This window comes from Ranitomeya variabilis, chromosome 3 (assembly GCF_051348905.1).
Source record: "Ranitomeya variabilis isolate aRanVar5 chromosome 3, aRanVar5.hap1, whole genome shotgun sequence".
In the NCBI taxonomy this organism is placed as follows: domain Eukaryota; kingdom Metazoa; phylum Chordata; class Amphibia; order Anura; family Dendrobatidae; genus Ranitomeya; species Ranitomeya variabilis.
In genome coordinates, this window is record NC_135234.1 from 764044063 (window position 1) to 764060628 (window position 16566).

General features: G+C 49.4%; 1 protein-coding gene and 1 long non-coding RNA gene across 7 annotated transcripts in view; one reads left to right on the plus strand and one right to left on the minus strand.

The window, feature by feature from the left end:
• Nucleotides 1-16566, minus strand: part of LOC143817384 (glycerophosphodiester phosphodiesterase domain-containing protein 5-like) — a 164456-nt gene that overhangs the window by 134118 nt on the left and 13772 nt on the right. The window contains exon 1 of one of the 6 annotated variants that reach the window (XM_077298768.1): nt 13783-13800. The exons of the other annotated variants lie outside the window; for them this stretch is intronic. The gene's annotated coding sequence lies outside the window, so the exon portion shown is untranslated. Of the gene's footprint in view, nt 1-13782; nt 13801-16566 lie in introns of those variants that run through there. 6 annotated transcript variants of the gene reach the window in all.
• Nucleotides 1025-2232, plus strand: LOC143818609 (uncharacterized). Its single transcript, XR_013224635.1, has 2 exons — nt 1025-1288; nt 2120-2232. It is a non-coding gene; the product is annotated as an uncharacterized LOC143818609 (long non-coding RNA).

Genomic DNA, 16566 nt, shown 5'->3' on the forward strand with positions numbered 1-16566 from the left:
GGTGTGGCCCCCTTGTGACAACACAGGGTGTGGCCCCCTTGTGACAACACAGGGTGTGGCCCCCTTGTGACAACACAGGGTGTGGCCCCCTTGTGACAACACAGGGTGTGGCCCCCTTGTGACAACACAGGGTGTGGCCCCCTTGTGACAACACAGGGTGTGGCCCCCTTGTGACAACACAGGGTGTGGCCCCCTTGTGACAACACAGGGTGTGGCCCCCTTGTGACAACACAGGGTGTGGCCCCCTTGTGACAACACAGGGTGTGGCCCCCTTGTGACAACACAGGGTGTGGCCCCCTTGTGACAACACAGGGTGTGGCCCCCTTGTGACAACACAGGGTGTGGCCCCCTTGTGACAACACAGGGTGTGGCCCCCTTGTGACAACACAGGGTGTGGCCCCCTTGTGACAACACAGGGTGTGGCCCCCTTGTGACAACACAGGGTGTGGCCCCCTTGTGACAACACAGGGTGTGGCCCCCTTGTGACAACACAGGGTGTGGCCCCCTTGTGACAACACAGGGTGTGGCCCCCTTGTGACAACACAGGGTGTGGCCCCCTTGTGACAACACAGGGTGTGGCCCCCTTGTGACAACACAGGGTGTGGCCCCCTTGTGACAACACAGGGTGTGGCCCCCTTGTGACAACACAGGGTGTGGCCCCCTTGTGACAACACAGGGTGTGGCCCCCTTGTGACAACACAGGGTGTGGCCCCCTTGTGACAACACAGGGTGTGGCCCCCTTGTGACAACACAGGGTGTGGCCCCCTTGTGACAACACAGGGTGTGGCCCCTTTGTGACAACACAGGGTGTGGCCCCTTTGTGACAACACAGGGTGTGGCCCCTTTGTGACAACACAGGGTGTGGCCCCTTTGTGACAACACAGGGTGTGGCCCCTTTGTGACAACACAGGGTGTGGCCCCTTTGTGACAACACAGGGTGTGGCCCCTTTGTGACAACACAGGGTGTGGCCCCTTTGTGACAACACAGGGTGTGGCCCCTTTGTGACAACACAGGGTGTGGCCCCTTTGTGACAACACAGGGTGTGGTCGGTTGACCTAAGTGACTCGCATGTTCCGTGATTTCATAAAACTGATGTCATCACGCGAGTAATCATGACCATCCTATTTGGACTCCTGACGTTTCTATTTGGAGTCCTGATTACAGCCTTCCTCTGCTCCACACCACGAAATCCTCGTGATAACAACATGGCATCTCGGACATCTAGAAGTGCGCGCAGACGTCGCCGCCGAACCAGGAGGAGAAATCGCCATAGTCACCATAGAAATGGTAAAGATCCAAATCCAAATTCCCCCCCACTCCCCAAATAGGAGGCTTAAACATTTTGGTGAGTCGTTATGTTGAGCAATATGGCCACCAAAAAAGAAAACTATGCTCCCTTCTTTTTCACTCAAATACTAACTTGACAGTTCCTCGAAAAGCTAGGAGTGAGTTCAGTAGCTATAGTGGCACTCAGGATTGTAGTTATGTTACTTACCTTCAACAAAAAACAAACAAAAAACAAACTTATGGGCAGTGCAGGACCCTCGGGGGCGGAGCATAACACTAGCATTCTGTTTTATACATTCATTGGTTGCTTATATCATGCTCCGCCCCCTCAGGGCCTCACTTCTCAAACCAACCGGCTTTGTTGCCCGTAGCAACCACCTATAATGCTGCAGTCCAATAAAAGCTGATATTTGGTTGGTTGCTACGGGCAACAAGACCAGTTTTGTTTTCCAAATGAGTAGGCATTACCTTACCAGACACTTTAGATGTGCATAAACAGTGTGTGGTTTTTTGGCTTTAACGGTCCTGCCAAAATGGTAACCGTTAGTAAGCAAACTAAGGAAAGCGCAGCAGCACATATGCTACATAAATGGTGTTGTTGCCCATAGCAACCAGCATTCCGAGCCACTTTAGAAGTGAAAGCGGAGATGTGATTGGCTGCTGTGGGCAACAAGTTTCCCCTAAGTCAGGCCTAGCGAGCCCTCGTCGTTTTGTGTGGAGTGCACCTTTAAAGGACGGCTGAACAGAACTTTTAACATTTCGGGATATTTCTAGATTTTGGGAGGAAATTATGTAGCGGCAGAATCTGATGTCACGTTTTTCTGTTCGCAGATCACAGAGGCAGGCATCGCCAAGATTAAAGGAGACAGCTGGGACGCGAAAAGGGGACATGAGCAGGAGTCGCATAAACGTGGTTACAGCTGTCAGATAAATGTGCAGCAGAATTTGGTGTCCTGTGATGATTTGATGACGCAGCGTTTCCTACCAGATATTCAAGCTGAATCCCCCTGTATAATCCTCACTAATGGATGTGCACCCACCATGCACAAGCCGTAATCCCCCTTAGATGCTGCGGCCAAAAGCAACAACAGCCTCTAAGGGGTTATAGGCCGACGGGGGGAGAAGGACCAAACGCAGAGCCGGCTTCTTACAGTGCAAGGGAAGGATGGTCGTCCTGTCAGGCCAGTAAACACCAGACGAAGGAGCAAAATGCTCGCTCGTTGACTTCAATGGTTTTTAAGCACTCAGCAGCACATTGTCCTGTGTAATCAGGTGACGTGCTGCCGATCAGGCAGTAGGCACAGATAGGACGGTGGTGCGCCATCCTAAACAGGCATCCACTAATGTCCATGTCATTTAACAGCTGCCATGTAAACCCAGCACCCTACATGACGCGATCAGTAGACATGGGCGGACCCCTGGATGTTCGGGTCCAGCGGGCTCGGCAGGACAGGTTAAAAAACAATTTGGGTACCAGAACAGTACCCAGACCCGAACCCCATTCACTTGAATAGGGGGCCCGAACACCCACTGTTATGCCCATGACAGCAGACAGCGCAGCAAACACTGCTACTGATCGGTGCTGAAATCGTTACCGCCGGTTACACAGCCGCCGTTTCCATGCTGATAAATGACGGCGTGAGTCCGCAGCTGTGATCGGAGGTATAAAGTTTGCTCTGCTCCGTCAGTGACTGTTGCCGCTAATAACAGAGCAAGCTCAGGTAATGGGAGTATTCATCAGCCGGCGCCTATGCTCTAAATAAAAAAATAAATAAATAAATAAATTAATTAATTAAAAAAAAAAGAAAAAAGGGATCGTTTCCCATGTATTTTTGATAACCAGCCAGGCAAAACTCAAAGCTGGGGGCTGCAACCCTCAGCTGTCAGCAAGGTTGGTTATCAAAAATAGAGGGGTCAACTTTCGGGTTTTTTCCTTTTTTAATGATGTGGGGTCCCCCTATTTTTGACAACCAGCCTTTCTAAAGCAGACAGCTGGGTCTGGTATTCTCAGGCTGGTAAGGGGCCATGAATATTGCCCCCCCCCCCCCAGCCTAAAAATAGCAGCCCGCAGCTGCCCACAGAAGGGACATCTATTAGGTGCGCCAATTCTGGGGCTTTGCCCGTCTCTTCCCACTTTCCCTTCCGGTGGCAGGTGGGGTTCATGCCACCTTTGCATTGTCCGGATACCTCAAGCCCATGAATTAGTAACGGAGAGGCGTCTATAAGACCCGTGCCCATCACTAATCTTATAGTTACATTGAAAATAAACACAGCCACAATAAAGTATTTTAATTGAAAGAATGACTCCTTAATGATTCTAAATTAAACCATGCTCACCTAACGCCCATTCCATTGAAGCCCTCGTCTCCGGTAATGAAACAAAAAAAAAAAAAAAACCATCATCCTTCACCTGTCCATTGTTCTGTCCCACGCCATAATCCATGTCTGGGGATAAACAGTTTTCCACGTGGACGGTGCCAAGAGGTCTCTGCTGGGACTGGGAGAATGGAGTTGCTGCGAGAGCAGCCTCAGTGACATCCTCGAGTTTACCGCCAGTCACTGAGGCTGCGTTCCCAGCCGGGCCCCTGAACTTCGGTGACCTTTTTAAGATCCCTGCTTGTACAGCGAGAAAGTCACCAGAATGCACCAAAATAATAAATACACCTTTTCTGGGCAGCTGTGGGCTGCTGTTTTTTAGGCTGGGAGAGGAAGGGGGGGGGCAAAATCCATGGCCCCTTACCAGCCTGAGAATACCAGTCCACAAGTGTCTGCTTTAGCAAGGCTGGTTGTCGGGAAAAAAAAAAAAAAGGGGGGGGACCGCGCATTTCGTTCCTTTTTATTTACAGTGTGGGCGCTGGGTGATGAATACTCCCCTTCAGCCACTCCGCTGTAATTAGCGGCAGAAGGCGTAGTCTGATGGGAGAAGTAGTCCCATCAGCTGACACCAGTGATCGGAGGTAAACTTTATACCTCTGATCAAAGCGTGCGAACCACAGAAGTCTGACCAGCGGTGATTTCACCAACAATCAGAAGCAGATGACAGCGCGACAAACACCCGAAACCCCAACAGTAACACAGAGATTCTGGTGAAGTCCGTGTTCAGTGTCCGTGCCTGAACAGTAGGTGTTCGGACGCCGAATTTTGCTGTTCAGGTTCGCCTGTCTCTAGTGATCAGATCTAGCACCGAATGCAATCGTTTAACCAGTCAAATGCCACTGTCCTGCATAACAGTAGTAGTTGAAAAGCTTTAACATGGCGCAGTAAATTCAGACAACCATCTGCGCCATGATCCCTGGGTGCAGATGGGTCTGCTTGGTAGTGACAGTCAAAGAGCCCACCTCAGAGCCACATGTCTGTCCAGCTACAAGTGTTAGACAATTTCACAATACATTATAGTACTGCAGTGTACTCTACAAGCGATCACACGCTTATAAAAATATGTTGTTTTTTTATCACACATACATACTATAGCGGGACTATGAAAATTGTTCTATTCAAGATTGTTGGAAGACCATTTCCGGTGACTACCTCTTGAAGCTCATCAAGAGAATGCCAAGAGTGTGCAAAGCAGTCATCAAAGCAAAAGGTGGCTACTTTGAAGAACCTAGAATATAAGACATAATTTCAGTTGTTTCACACTTTTTTGTTAAGTATATAATTCCACATGTGATAATTCATAGTTTTGATGCCTTCAGTGTGAATTTACAATTTTCATAGTCAAAAACACAGAAAAATCTTTAAATGAGAAGGTGTGTCCAAACTTTTGGTCTGTACTGTATAATAACACATAATTTTTTAATAAATGCAGGTAACCTGATTTACTTAATTGGTGCGGAAAATCTGCAGGATCAAAAAGAAGTCACTAAAAAAAAAAAATCTTGGGAATGCAACACAAGAGGGTTAGGGCCTGTGCACACATTGAAGGCGACGCTTTTTTTTTCCTTCCGCGCCAATTTGTCACAGAACCTAAATGGTTTCCTGACGCCAGCAAAGTGAATGAGAATGCTGAAGTCTCGTGCACACCTCTGCAGCACGTCAATTCTTTCAGCGTTTTTGCTGGAGATTTCACCATAACGAGTGGGGAAAAATCTGCATTAAAAAAAAAAAAAAGTGTATTGTAGGTTGCGATTTTCCTGCCAAATGATGCCGAAATTTCTGCACCAATTACTTAACGTGTGCATATACCCTTAAAGTTACAATGCACAATATACAATTGTGATTGCAGTGTAATTCATGTACAAGTGGACAAAGCAACCAAGAAAAAGGAAAAAAAAAAAAAAAAAAGTTTCAAACTTTACTTTTTTGTAAATTAAAAAAAAAATTATATATCTATCTTTTAAGTCACTCAGTTGTTTCTCATTCCCATTTTCTAGGGAATATGGACTAAGCTTTGCCAAGTTACATAGTATTATCCCCTTCATTTGGCAGAATTTGGGGAAAGCTGTAATGGCTCCATGATGGTGGCCATCCCATGTGCTAGCTTGTTACCCCCCCATGTCCCTGGCGCAGGCGGGGGCTTCCCAATGTCACATGTGGTCTCTCCCCTCCGCAGCAGCACATTTTCCACGCTGGCTCATTAGGCGTGCCGCTTGTTGTGCCGAATACCTAAGCGGACAAATATTTCCTGCTCTCCGTTTTTTGTCTGTCATTTTCCTGTAAGCGGCCGGTCACGAGGGGGGCCGACACAGGGGCTTAAAGAGCACTGGCCCAATTATAACAGTCGCACCCCGGCGTGCATGGCGAGCCGCGACCCGTCACGCTGTACATGTAACCTGTCGACACTCAGCGATTATCAAAAGGTGCCCCCATTACGGTGTCAGGTGTCCAGAGCCAATAAACCCACTGCTCCCCTCTCCTGAATGCTGGGAGTTGTAGTCCCACAGACGCAGACTGGTACTTTCTGAGGGATGCTCTGGTCGTCCCATGTGCCGTATAGCCGGGGATGAAAGCCGCCAGACCTGCCCCATCCTCCAAATCAGACGCTCTGCCTGGAAAACACAGGTGAACTGGAAAACCCGTTTTCACGCTCCAGCTGCGCTCACGTTCCCTGGAGGACGGATGTGTCACTAATCCACGAACTAATGGCGGTCTGTCATCCCTCCGCACGCGCATAAGTGACTCACTGGAAGGACGCGTCCTCGGGGGGCCGTTAGAGCCGCGTGTCATTCGCCCTCCTGCCCACAATACAGATCCGTCGCTTCACTTCTATAAAGTGCAGCCCCTTTACCTGCCTACTGAAAAAAGGGATGAGTTTTTTTTTTGGGGGGGGGCTGGTCTCTCCACTCCGCCATCTTGTGGGAAAGAATAAAAAAAAAAAAAAAAAAGTAATGAGAGCATGCTGCCCACCAGCAACTTGTGGAAGATCTGCATGTGCTCATTAGAAACCCCCTTTAGTTTTGGAAGCAGAGACGAGAAAGCAGTCCCCTTTATAGCGGTGGTCTCCATCATAAATGGTGCTTGGCAAAAGAAAAAAAAAATTGCAATTTACCCCTCATTAAAAAATCCTGGCCATTCTCAGTTACAGAATGGATTTTTAGTTCTTTATTTCACCGGCCACCTCTGCAGTTTATCAGCAGTGGCTGGTTTCCTAGGCAAAGAGCCACGTGCTCGCAACCTCCCTGCTGTAGAGCTTGTAAGCGCTGATCTGAAGCTCACTAGATCCGGCCAGCATTAGTGATCCTGCGATAGAGGAAAAAATGCGCACAATTCAGAGTAGCGGTGTGAACACTCTAGGTCCGAAATATCAGTCATTCAAGAGCACAACAACCTCCTGGAGGCAGCGGAGAAATGCTCGCCTGGAAATCAATCATGAAAACATCCCTTTAAGAAGACCACATGCCCAATAAGAGCATACACAGGGGCTGCCTTCATGAGACGCCCCTTTAAGATTCTAATAATTACAGTGTCCATTAATGTTCCCTGTCCAGGATCCTCATCTCTTGGCCGAAGTGTAGAGAAGTTACAAGAGTGTCTCTGGAGGACCCCTACAATCCGGTCCTTACATAGATAATGCATTGGCTCAGTGTAATGCTCCTTTCACCCTGCGGGGGTGCTGTAGGGAACTGAAAACATTCTCTACAAATGACAGTAATCAATATAGTCATGGGTTCCATCCAAGAAGTAATTGTCCAAAATTGTGATGCCCCGCTCCACTGAAATACGAAAGGACCCCCATCAGGGGCTCAGGTCTGTTCGTGTCTACTGTCCCAAACCTCCCAGTTGCCCAAATGAAAAAAAATCCTTTTAACGATCAATATGACCTACCTACAGTAATTTAATTTTTGGGGGCCTAGTATTCGGATCCAAACTTGGATACAAAAAATAAAAAATAAAGAGCCGCCCTATGAGTGAACGGTGCAAAATGTAGGAGCCACGACCGCCGTTCTCTTAACATTTTACTTGGAAATGTGCGAGCGGAGATTAAAGCGAATGAAATTTCCTGCACAATGGAAACCGTTGGAGTGGAAATAATCGCCGCCCGTGGTCGGCTGAGATGGCAGAAAATATCAAGAGGCTGGAAGCGCGCTACTCAGCAGATTCACGGCCCCCTCCCCTTTTATATACAGTGATCTGGGCCTTTCAGCTTAGCTATATACTATATACATTGATGAAGAGGTGCATGCGTTGGAATAATTGAGTGCATTTTAGGCTTCCTCTGTACCAAAGATTGAAATCCTAGGGATGTGAAACTAATAACTGCAGGGAAGGGAGACCCGCATCACCCCACATACCATAAACCGGCTGCAGGGTTACTAACCAGTTTGGTGGACTACCAAAGAAACGGGAGAGAGTGCATTAACAGAAAGAGGGTAAATATTTATGAAATTTGGCATTATTATGTTACATCCTGTAAGTCCATGCGTCTATTATAAGACAATATCTTGCAGGCCTTAGAAGCACCTGATTGACATTGTGCTGATCCTCAAGGATACCCAGCATTGTGTGCAATTTGCCACCAGTGATAGGAAATCGAAAACTTTTGGAAAACATTTGCAACTCTAATGATAAACCAAAAGGAAATGACACGCGAGGTCACAATGCCCTAACTTTACACTGCACCATCCTGTAGATCCAGCACTACTACTCCCATCTTCTATACGATTACTAAATAACTTGAATAATAGATTCAGCTCTGAACTTTGATGCTGGGTCACACTCCATTCAATGTAGCAATCACCACAACTTTCTGGGTGCGGACTGTTACCCATCTACAGAATAAAGGATTGGGACCAACACGAAAAGCGGGGTCCGGAATGCCCTTCCACACAGGATCAGCAGCCGTGCGTGCGCTCCACCCCTCCATTCATGGTTTATGGGAACATCAGCTGCACAAACATCTCTGCTGGGTTGCTACAATGTATCAGTCTGAGATCCAGGCTGTTTAGATCACAGAGTATTGTCATTGTGGCGATACATTTGTATCCACTTCTCAGCTAAGTACAGGTTTACTGCCTGGGAATGTAAGCAGGAATGTTTATATTCACTGACAATAACCAGAGATCTTTAAGAGCAAAGAATTAAAACCAAAGTCGTTTTTTAGAAAGTTGCAGAACTTTTATATTTAACTTTGCAGATTGAGCAATTTTTACTTAAAGCCTGAAAACCCTTTTAATGGCGATGAGAACCACAATAACATTCATTCAGCAACAGGAATTTATTGCAAAATGGAAAAAAAAAATCCCTGTGAACATATCCTGCCGTGTACAGAGCCGTAGTGCGGCTTTTAGAGTCTCTGTGGATTCCTTTCAGCCGCTATGATGAAGCCTCCTCTGATATCTACCTGACAGCGCATAGTCGGCCAGGCTGAAGAATCAAAAGAGAGGAAAAATACAATATTTCCATTTCCTGTGTAATATTCCCTCATTTCATGCAGACGGCGCGTTTGGAGGGTCTCACAATATCTGCTATTTTCAGAATCCATTTCCAAATCTAATTAGCCTTCAATCACTGTCTACCGTTCGCCCCCCCCCCACGTCCTCACGTGCCCCAACTGGAGACCTGAGCAGCTTACGTAGCGCCTTTTGTGGTGGATGCACCCGCTGATTGAAGCCAACAGTAGATGCATCAATGAGAAGGATGTGAAGGGGCAACTGGTGCCCACCGCCGACCTGTCATCCCAAAATCACCCTCTACTGTAAGTATCCAGTATTGGTGACCAGAGAGGGGGTCAGCAATAGTCGTGATCAGCAGAGGTAGAGAGGGGTCAGCAATAGTCATGGCCAGAGGTAGAGAGGGGGTCAGCAATAGTCGTGATCAGCAGAGGTAGAGAGGGGTCAGCAATAGCCGTGATCAGCAGAGGTAGAGAGGGGTCAGCAATAACCGTGATCAGCAGAGGTAGAGAGGGGTCAGCAATAGTCGTGATCAGCAGAGGTACAGAGGGGTCAGCAACAGTCATGGCCAGAGGTAGAGAGAGGGTCAGCAATAGTCGTGATCAGCAGAGGTAGAGAGGGGTCAGCAATAGTCATGGCCACAGGTAGAGAGGGGATCAGCAATAGTCGTGATCAGCAGAGGTAGAGAGAGGGTCAGCAATAGTCGTGATCAGCAGAGGTAGAGAGGGGTCAGCAATAGTCGTGATCAGCAGAGGTAGAGAGGGTCAGCAATAGTCGTGATCAGCAGAGGTAGAGAGGGGTCAGCAATAGTCGTGATCAGCAGAGGTAGAGAGGGGTCAGCAATAGTCGTGATCAGCAGAGGTAGAGAGGGGTCAGCAATAGTCGTGATCAGCAGAGGTAGAGAGGGGTCAGCAATAGTCGTGATCAGCAGAGGTAGAGAGGGGTCAAGCAATAGTCGTGATCAGCAGAGGTAGAGAGGGGTCAGCAATAGCCGTGATCAGCAGAGGTAGAGAGGAGGTCAGCAATAGTCGTGATCAGCAGAGGTAGAGAGGAGGTCAGCAATAGTCGTGATCAGCAATAGTCGTGATCAGCAGAGGTAGAGAGGGGTCAGCAATAGTCGTGATCAGCAGAGGTAGAGAGGGGTCAGCAATAGCCGTGATCAGCAGAGGTAGAGAGGAGGTCAGCAATAGTCGTGATCAGCAGAGGTAGAGAGGAGGTCAGCAATAGTCGTGATCAGCAATAGTCGTGATCAGCAGAGGTAGAGAGGGGTCAGCAATAGTCGTGATCAGCAGAGGTAGAGAGGGGTCAGCAATAGCCGTGATCAGCAGAGGTAGAGAGGAGGTCAGCAATAGTCGTGATCAGCAGAGGTAGAGAGGAGGTCAGCAATAGTCGTGATCAGCAATAGTCGTGATCAGCAGAGGTAGAGAGGGGTCAGCAATAGTCGTGATCAGCAGAGGTAGAGAGGGGTCAGCAATAGCCGTGATCAGCAGAGGTAGAGAGGGGGTCAGCAATAGTCGTGATCAGCAGAGGTAGAGAGGGGGTCAGCAATAGTCGTGATCAGCAAAGGTAGAAAGGGGTCAGCAATAGTCGTGATCAGAAGAGGTAGAGAGGGATCAGCAATAGTCGTGATCAGCAGAGGTAGAGAGGGGGTCAGCAGTAGTCGTGATCAGCAGAGGTAGAGAGGAGGTCAGCAATAGTCGTGATCAGCAGAGGTAGAGAGGAGGTCAGCAATAGTCGTGATCAGCAATAGTCGTGATCAGCAGAGGTAGAGAGGGGTCAGCAATAGTCGTGATCAGCAGAGGTAGAGAGGGGTCAGCAATAGCCGTGATCAGCAGAGGTAGAGAGGGGGTCAGCAATAGTCGTGATCAGCAGAGGTAGAGAGGGGGTCAGCAATAGTCGTGATCAGCAAAGGTAGAAAGGGGTCAGCAATAGTCGTGATCAGAAGAGGTAGAGAGGGATCAGCAATAGTCGTGATCAGCAGAGGTAGAGAGGGGGTCAGCAGTAGTCGTGATCAGCAGAGGTAGAGAGGAGGTCAGCAATAGTCGTGATCAGCAGAGGTAGAGAGGGGGTCAGCAATAGTCGTGATCAGCAGAGGTAGAAAGGGGTCAGCAATAGTCGTGATCAGAAGAGGTAGACAGGGGGTCAGCAATAGTCATGGCCACGGGTAGAGAGGGGGATCAGCAATAGTCGTGATCAGCAGAGGTAGAGAGGGGGTCAGCAATAGTCATGGCCAGAGGTAGAGAGGGGGGGGGGGTCAGCAATAGTCATGGCCAGAGGTAGAGAGGAGGTCAGCAATAGTCAGGGCCAGCAGAGGTAGAGAGGAGGTCAGCAATTGTCGTGATCACCAGAGGTAGAGAGGGGTCAGCAATAGTACTGATCAGCAGAGGTAGAGAGGGGGTCAGCAATAGTCGTGATCAGCAGAGGTGGGGGGGGGGGCAGCAATAGTCATGGGCCGTGGAGGTGGTGGTGGTGGTTCAGAAATAGTCGTGGCCAGTGGAGGTAGAGAGGGGGGTCAGCAATAGTCGTGGCCAGCAGAGGTGGTGGTGGTGGTGGGGGGGTTCAGAAATAGTCGTGGCCAGCAGAGGTAGAGAGGGAGGTCAGCAATAGTCGTGGCCAGCAGAGGTGGTGGTGGTGGGTTCAGCAATAGTCGTGGCCAGCAGAGGTAGAGAGGGAGGTCAGCAATAGTCGTGGCCAGCAGAGGTGGTGGGGGGGTCAGCAATAGTCATGGCCAGTGGAGGTGGTGGTGGTGGTGGGGGGTTCAGAAATAGTCGTGGCCAGCAGAGGTAGAGAGGGAGGTCAGCAGAGGTGTTGGTGGTGGTAGTGGGAGGTTCGGCAATAGTGTGTACCAGCTGAGGTATCTGTTAGGGAGGCCAGAAGAGGAATTGGGTCGTCAATAGTGGTACTGGCAGCAGAGGAGCATAGGCCAAAGCGATCGATCAGAATGGCAGCCACCAGTAGCAATGTCCACCAGAAGATAGCTCATAGGTTGCAGACACCAGAGGGGGAGGGTAATAGTGGAGACCACCTCAGTGAGGGGGCCGTCAGCCAGTTTTCTCTCTGTACAGACACCTGATATCACACTTAACTACCAATATGTTTAGTATTTCAGTGGCCACCATCAAGCTTTTCCAGTCTCCTGAACGTTGAGTTCTGCAGTGATCCACCGCTGCTACTATTTCAGTCCCGATTGGCCATGCAGGAGTTTGGGAGAGCTGGGTGGCAACCAACAGGACTCTTTTCCCAGCTCGCACATGGGTTATACCCGCCATTCCCTCAATGCACTGACATCCTGTGCTCGCATTATTGTATCACTAGGTTGGTCATGCAGGAGTCTGAGAAAGCAGAATGCCGCTACTTTCCCTGCGGGTCTGAGTATTACACACACTGTCTGCAAGGTGCAGGCGGCCGCCGCTCTCAGGCTGGAGATGTTCTCCTCCGTGGAATGTGCTGAAATAAAAGAGACTGGCTTGTGATGCGGACCACCCAGAGCGGGAACATTCAGAACCCCTCACTACACCAGCAGCGGCACCACAAGCCCTTAGCCCACCGTGTTACCACGCAGCGCCCGGCGTCACCCACCACCATCGCTGCGGCTTGGAGGGTCTCCATCTTCACCCGAAATGTAAATATTATAGAGGAAGCGGCACGGGATACGGAGAGGGTCTGCAAAGCCAAGCACTAATGAAAGTTAGTGAACCCACCTTCATGGAACGGCTATGGTATACTTTTTCTTAAAGGGGTGTTTTTCTTTTTCTATGGGCATTAAAGATATTTCCACTGAATATATCCGCCCCCCCTCATACATCGAGATCAGGGGTACATGGATCTGGACATGAGGAGGAATCCCAAGAGTCAGACCCCAATAATGCACATTTATCAAACACCTACACACACCAGGACATGGACAAGCAGTGCAGCAGTGTAAAGCATGGAGAAGTGTCAGGATAAAGAGCGCAGGCCTGGAACACTTAGCAACCAATCACTGCACAGCCTTCATTTTAATCATAGCAGTTTGAGAAATGAAAGAGGAGTTCTGATTGGTTGCTATGAGCAACACAAGACAGTTTTAAGAAGCAGGCCTCAGCCATCATAACGTTCTCCTGTACCAACCAATTATGGCATAGCGCGCCTCACAAGAAGGGAGAGAGGGACAAAGTGTGGGGCGCACCTAGTGGGCCACGGCAAATTGTAGGCCACGGCCTGACCACACCCATTTCACAACTAGTCACACCCAGATCCACGCCCCAACCACACCCATTTAGCACTGCTGATCACACGGTTTCATAAACAATTATGAACAGAAAAAACTAAATTTACTTACAAGTAATGAATTAAAGTATTAAAGTAGTAACGCTGCAGGACACATTAGAATTTGAAAAAAAATTAAGTAAACTACATGAGATGGAAAAAAAGGCGACAATGTCGCTCTGCACAGTAACAGGACCATCCCCCCATTTAAAACAGTGTCCTCAAAAAATAAAATAAATGCATCACTGCAGTAATAATATCCCTTAAAGGGAATCTGTCTCCCCCAAAATGGAAGGTGAGCTAAGCCCACCGGCATCAGGGGCTTATCTACAGCATTCTATAATGCATTCTGTAATGCCGTAGATAAGCCCCCGATGTATCCTGAAAGATGAGAAAAGGAGGTTAGATTATACTCACCCAGGGGCGGTCCCGCTGCGGTCCGGTCCGATGGGTGTCGCGGTTCAGTCCGGGGCCTCCCATCTTCATTCCATGACGTCCTCTTCTGGTCTTCCTGCCGCGGCTCCTGCGCAGGCGTACTTTGTCCTGTTGAGGGCAGAGCAAGTACTGCAGTGTGCAGGCGCCGGGAAAGGCCAGAGAGGCCCAGCGCCTGCGCACTGCAGTACTGTGCTCTGCCCTCAACAGGGAGATAAAGTACGCCTGCGCCAGAGCCGCAGCATGAAGATAACAAGAGGACGTCATTGTAAGAAGATGGGAGGCCCCGAACCGGACCGCGATGCCCATCGGATCGGACTGCCCGCCCAGGTGAGTATAATCTAACCTCTTTTTCTCATCTTTCAGGATACATCGGGGGCTTACATTACAGAATGCTGTAGATAAGCCCCTGATGCCGGTGGGCTTAGCTCACCTTCGATTTTGGGGGTGACAGGTTCTCTTTAATTAGCCCTTATGGTAATAATATTCCCCATCCTGCCCCCGTGTGTCTCATTCCTGGCTCCAGCCATATGTTCTCCCATGATCCTGCCCCATCTGTCCCATGATCCTGCTGTGTGTCTCTCCCATCCAGCCCCTCCCGTGTCTCTCCCATCCAGCCCCTCCCGTGTCTCTCCCATCCAGCCCCTCCCGTGTCTCTCCCATCCAGCCCCCCCCGCGTCTCTCCCAACCTTCCCCCCAGTGTATCACCCATCCTGCCCCCCCATGTCTCCCATCCTGCCCCCCCCCCCGTGTCTCTCCCATCCTGCCCCCCCCCGCGTCTCTCCCAACCTTCCCCCCAGTGTATCACCCATCCTGCCCCCCCCCCCATGTCTCTCCCATCCTGCCCCCCGTGTCTCTCCCATCCGGCCCCCCGTGTCTCTCCCATCCGGCCCCCCCCATGTCTCCCATCCTGCCCCCCCGTGTTTCCCATCCTGCCCCCCCCCCCCCCCCCCCCATGTCTCTCCCATCCTGCCCCCCCCCCCCCCATGTCTCTCCCATCCTGCCCCGGCGTGGATGAAGACACATGGTCCATCATACGGGACGACGATCAGATATGTAAGGAGATGTAGCCCTATTCCCTGCACAAGGAAACTGTAGGGGCTACCGGTGACCCAGACTTCTCCAGGGGTCCGCGTACCCTAGCGGACAACGAGCTCTGGCTACAGTCCCCAACAACAGCCACCTTGGCTCCGACAAGCCTCCTCATTTATATATAACAAGAAACAACACGATATAACAATAAAATACATGTAAAATGTCACTGAACAAGCAGAAGCCAGGGCCTGGTCTGCAGAATGCGGCTATCAGTCATTACTCCTGCCCTGTATGTAAACTGTGAGACAGAGAGAGTCTCCTGGGCAGGACAGGGTTATAATTGAATGGTAAATCATTTATACTGGATCGCTAGCCTGGGCGATGTACATGCCGGCCATAATGGAAGGTCCAGGGGGCAGCTCCCTTGGCCACACATGGGATCAGTTCTCTGCCCAGTGCCACCAGGGGGCACAAGCCTGGACATCCAACAGCTCAGGATGAGATACCACCACTGGCATGCTGGGACTGCTAGTGATCCAGAATATGGTAGGCACAGCCCCCTCATCAGTCATACCTTGGTCCATAGATGTGGAGGTGGCACAGCACCATAGTGAAAGATCATGAGCTCCTGATTCCACATGGCAGAGTAGTCCTGAATGCCATGTGGCATGTGTAGATGTGCCCCTGCATCAGGGTGACACTATGGCACTGTGCCCCCAATATTACAGGAATCTGCAGACAGGCATGGATGGGCACAGTAGTAGAACAGAAAAATAGCAAAGGGACAGATCGCCCCAAAATCTCTCTTATTCAAATGGCCAATAGCATAGAGAAAACAAATATATAAAAGATAACTTTTATTATAACCTTTTAAAAACTACCTCATAAAATCTAGTCCAAGTGCAAAATTCCCAAACACTTGGCCATATCTGTCCACATGGACCAAACAACATAGAATCCTGAAAACACAAGATCCTATTTGGTATATTTGTGACCAGTTCCAATTTCAAATCACATTAAGATTGGATGTCAAAATCATATGTTTTTGTTAGACTGTATAGAAAGAAGAATCCTTTTTGTCATGTACGACATGCAGGTTACACAAATCACAGTCTCTATGTGGACTAGCTTATTTGGGTAGGTCCACATATACCCATAATATTTTACAAAGCAAATAAATTGGAGAGATCTCACCCATTAGTAGCTCTGGTGCCGATCATTCATTCTTCCCCTCCAAAATACTCGCTCTGCCAGCTGGGAGAGATGAGGTCCTCTAACCTCTTTTGCCCTGTATAGGCTATTGCGGCCCTGACCCCAAGTTGCTCCCGCCCTTACAAGAGCAGTCCACAGCTGACCCTTTTAAACAGAAGCCCTAACCATCCCTGTAGGTTCCGACGAGTTTCGTCAGTGTATAGACTCTTCAGGGGACCTCACAATACGTTAGGGTGCATAACTAACCACGAGAAAAAACAGCGGTCTTTCCTCTTTAGTTCATGGGCTTAGCGTGGTCATAGCACGCCGCCCACCCCGTTCACTTAAATAACGGCCTCATCTACAATGATGAAACCTCCAATCATAATGACTCACCCATTAGTCATTCCGCCGCTTCCACACGCCATGAGTGCTCCTCCACGTGTGACAGCAAGATGGCCGCTATACTTCCGGTTCACAACCTCTACGCCGCCATACTAGCGTTACTGACTCACCATGGTTACCATTCTGCTGCGCCTCTAT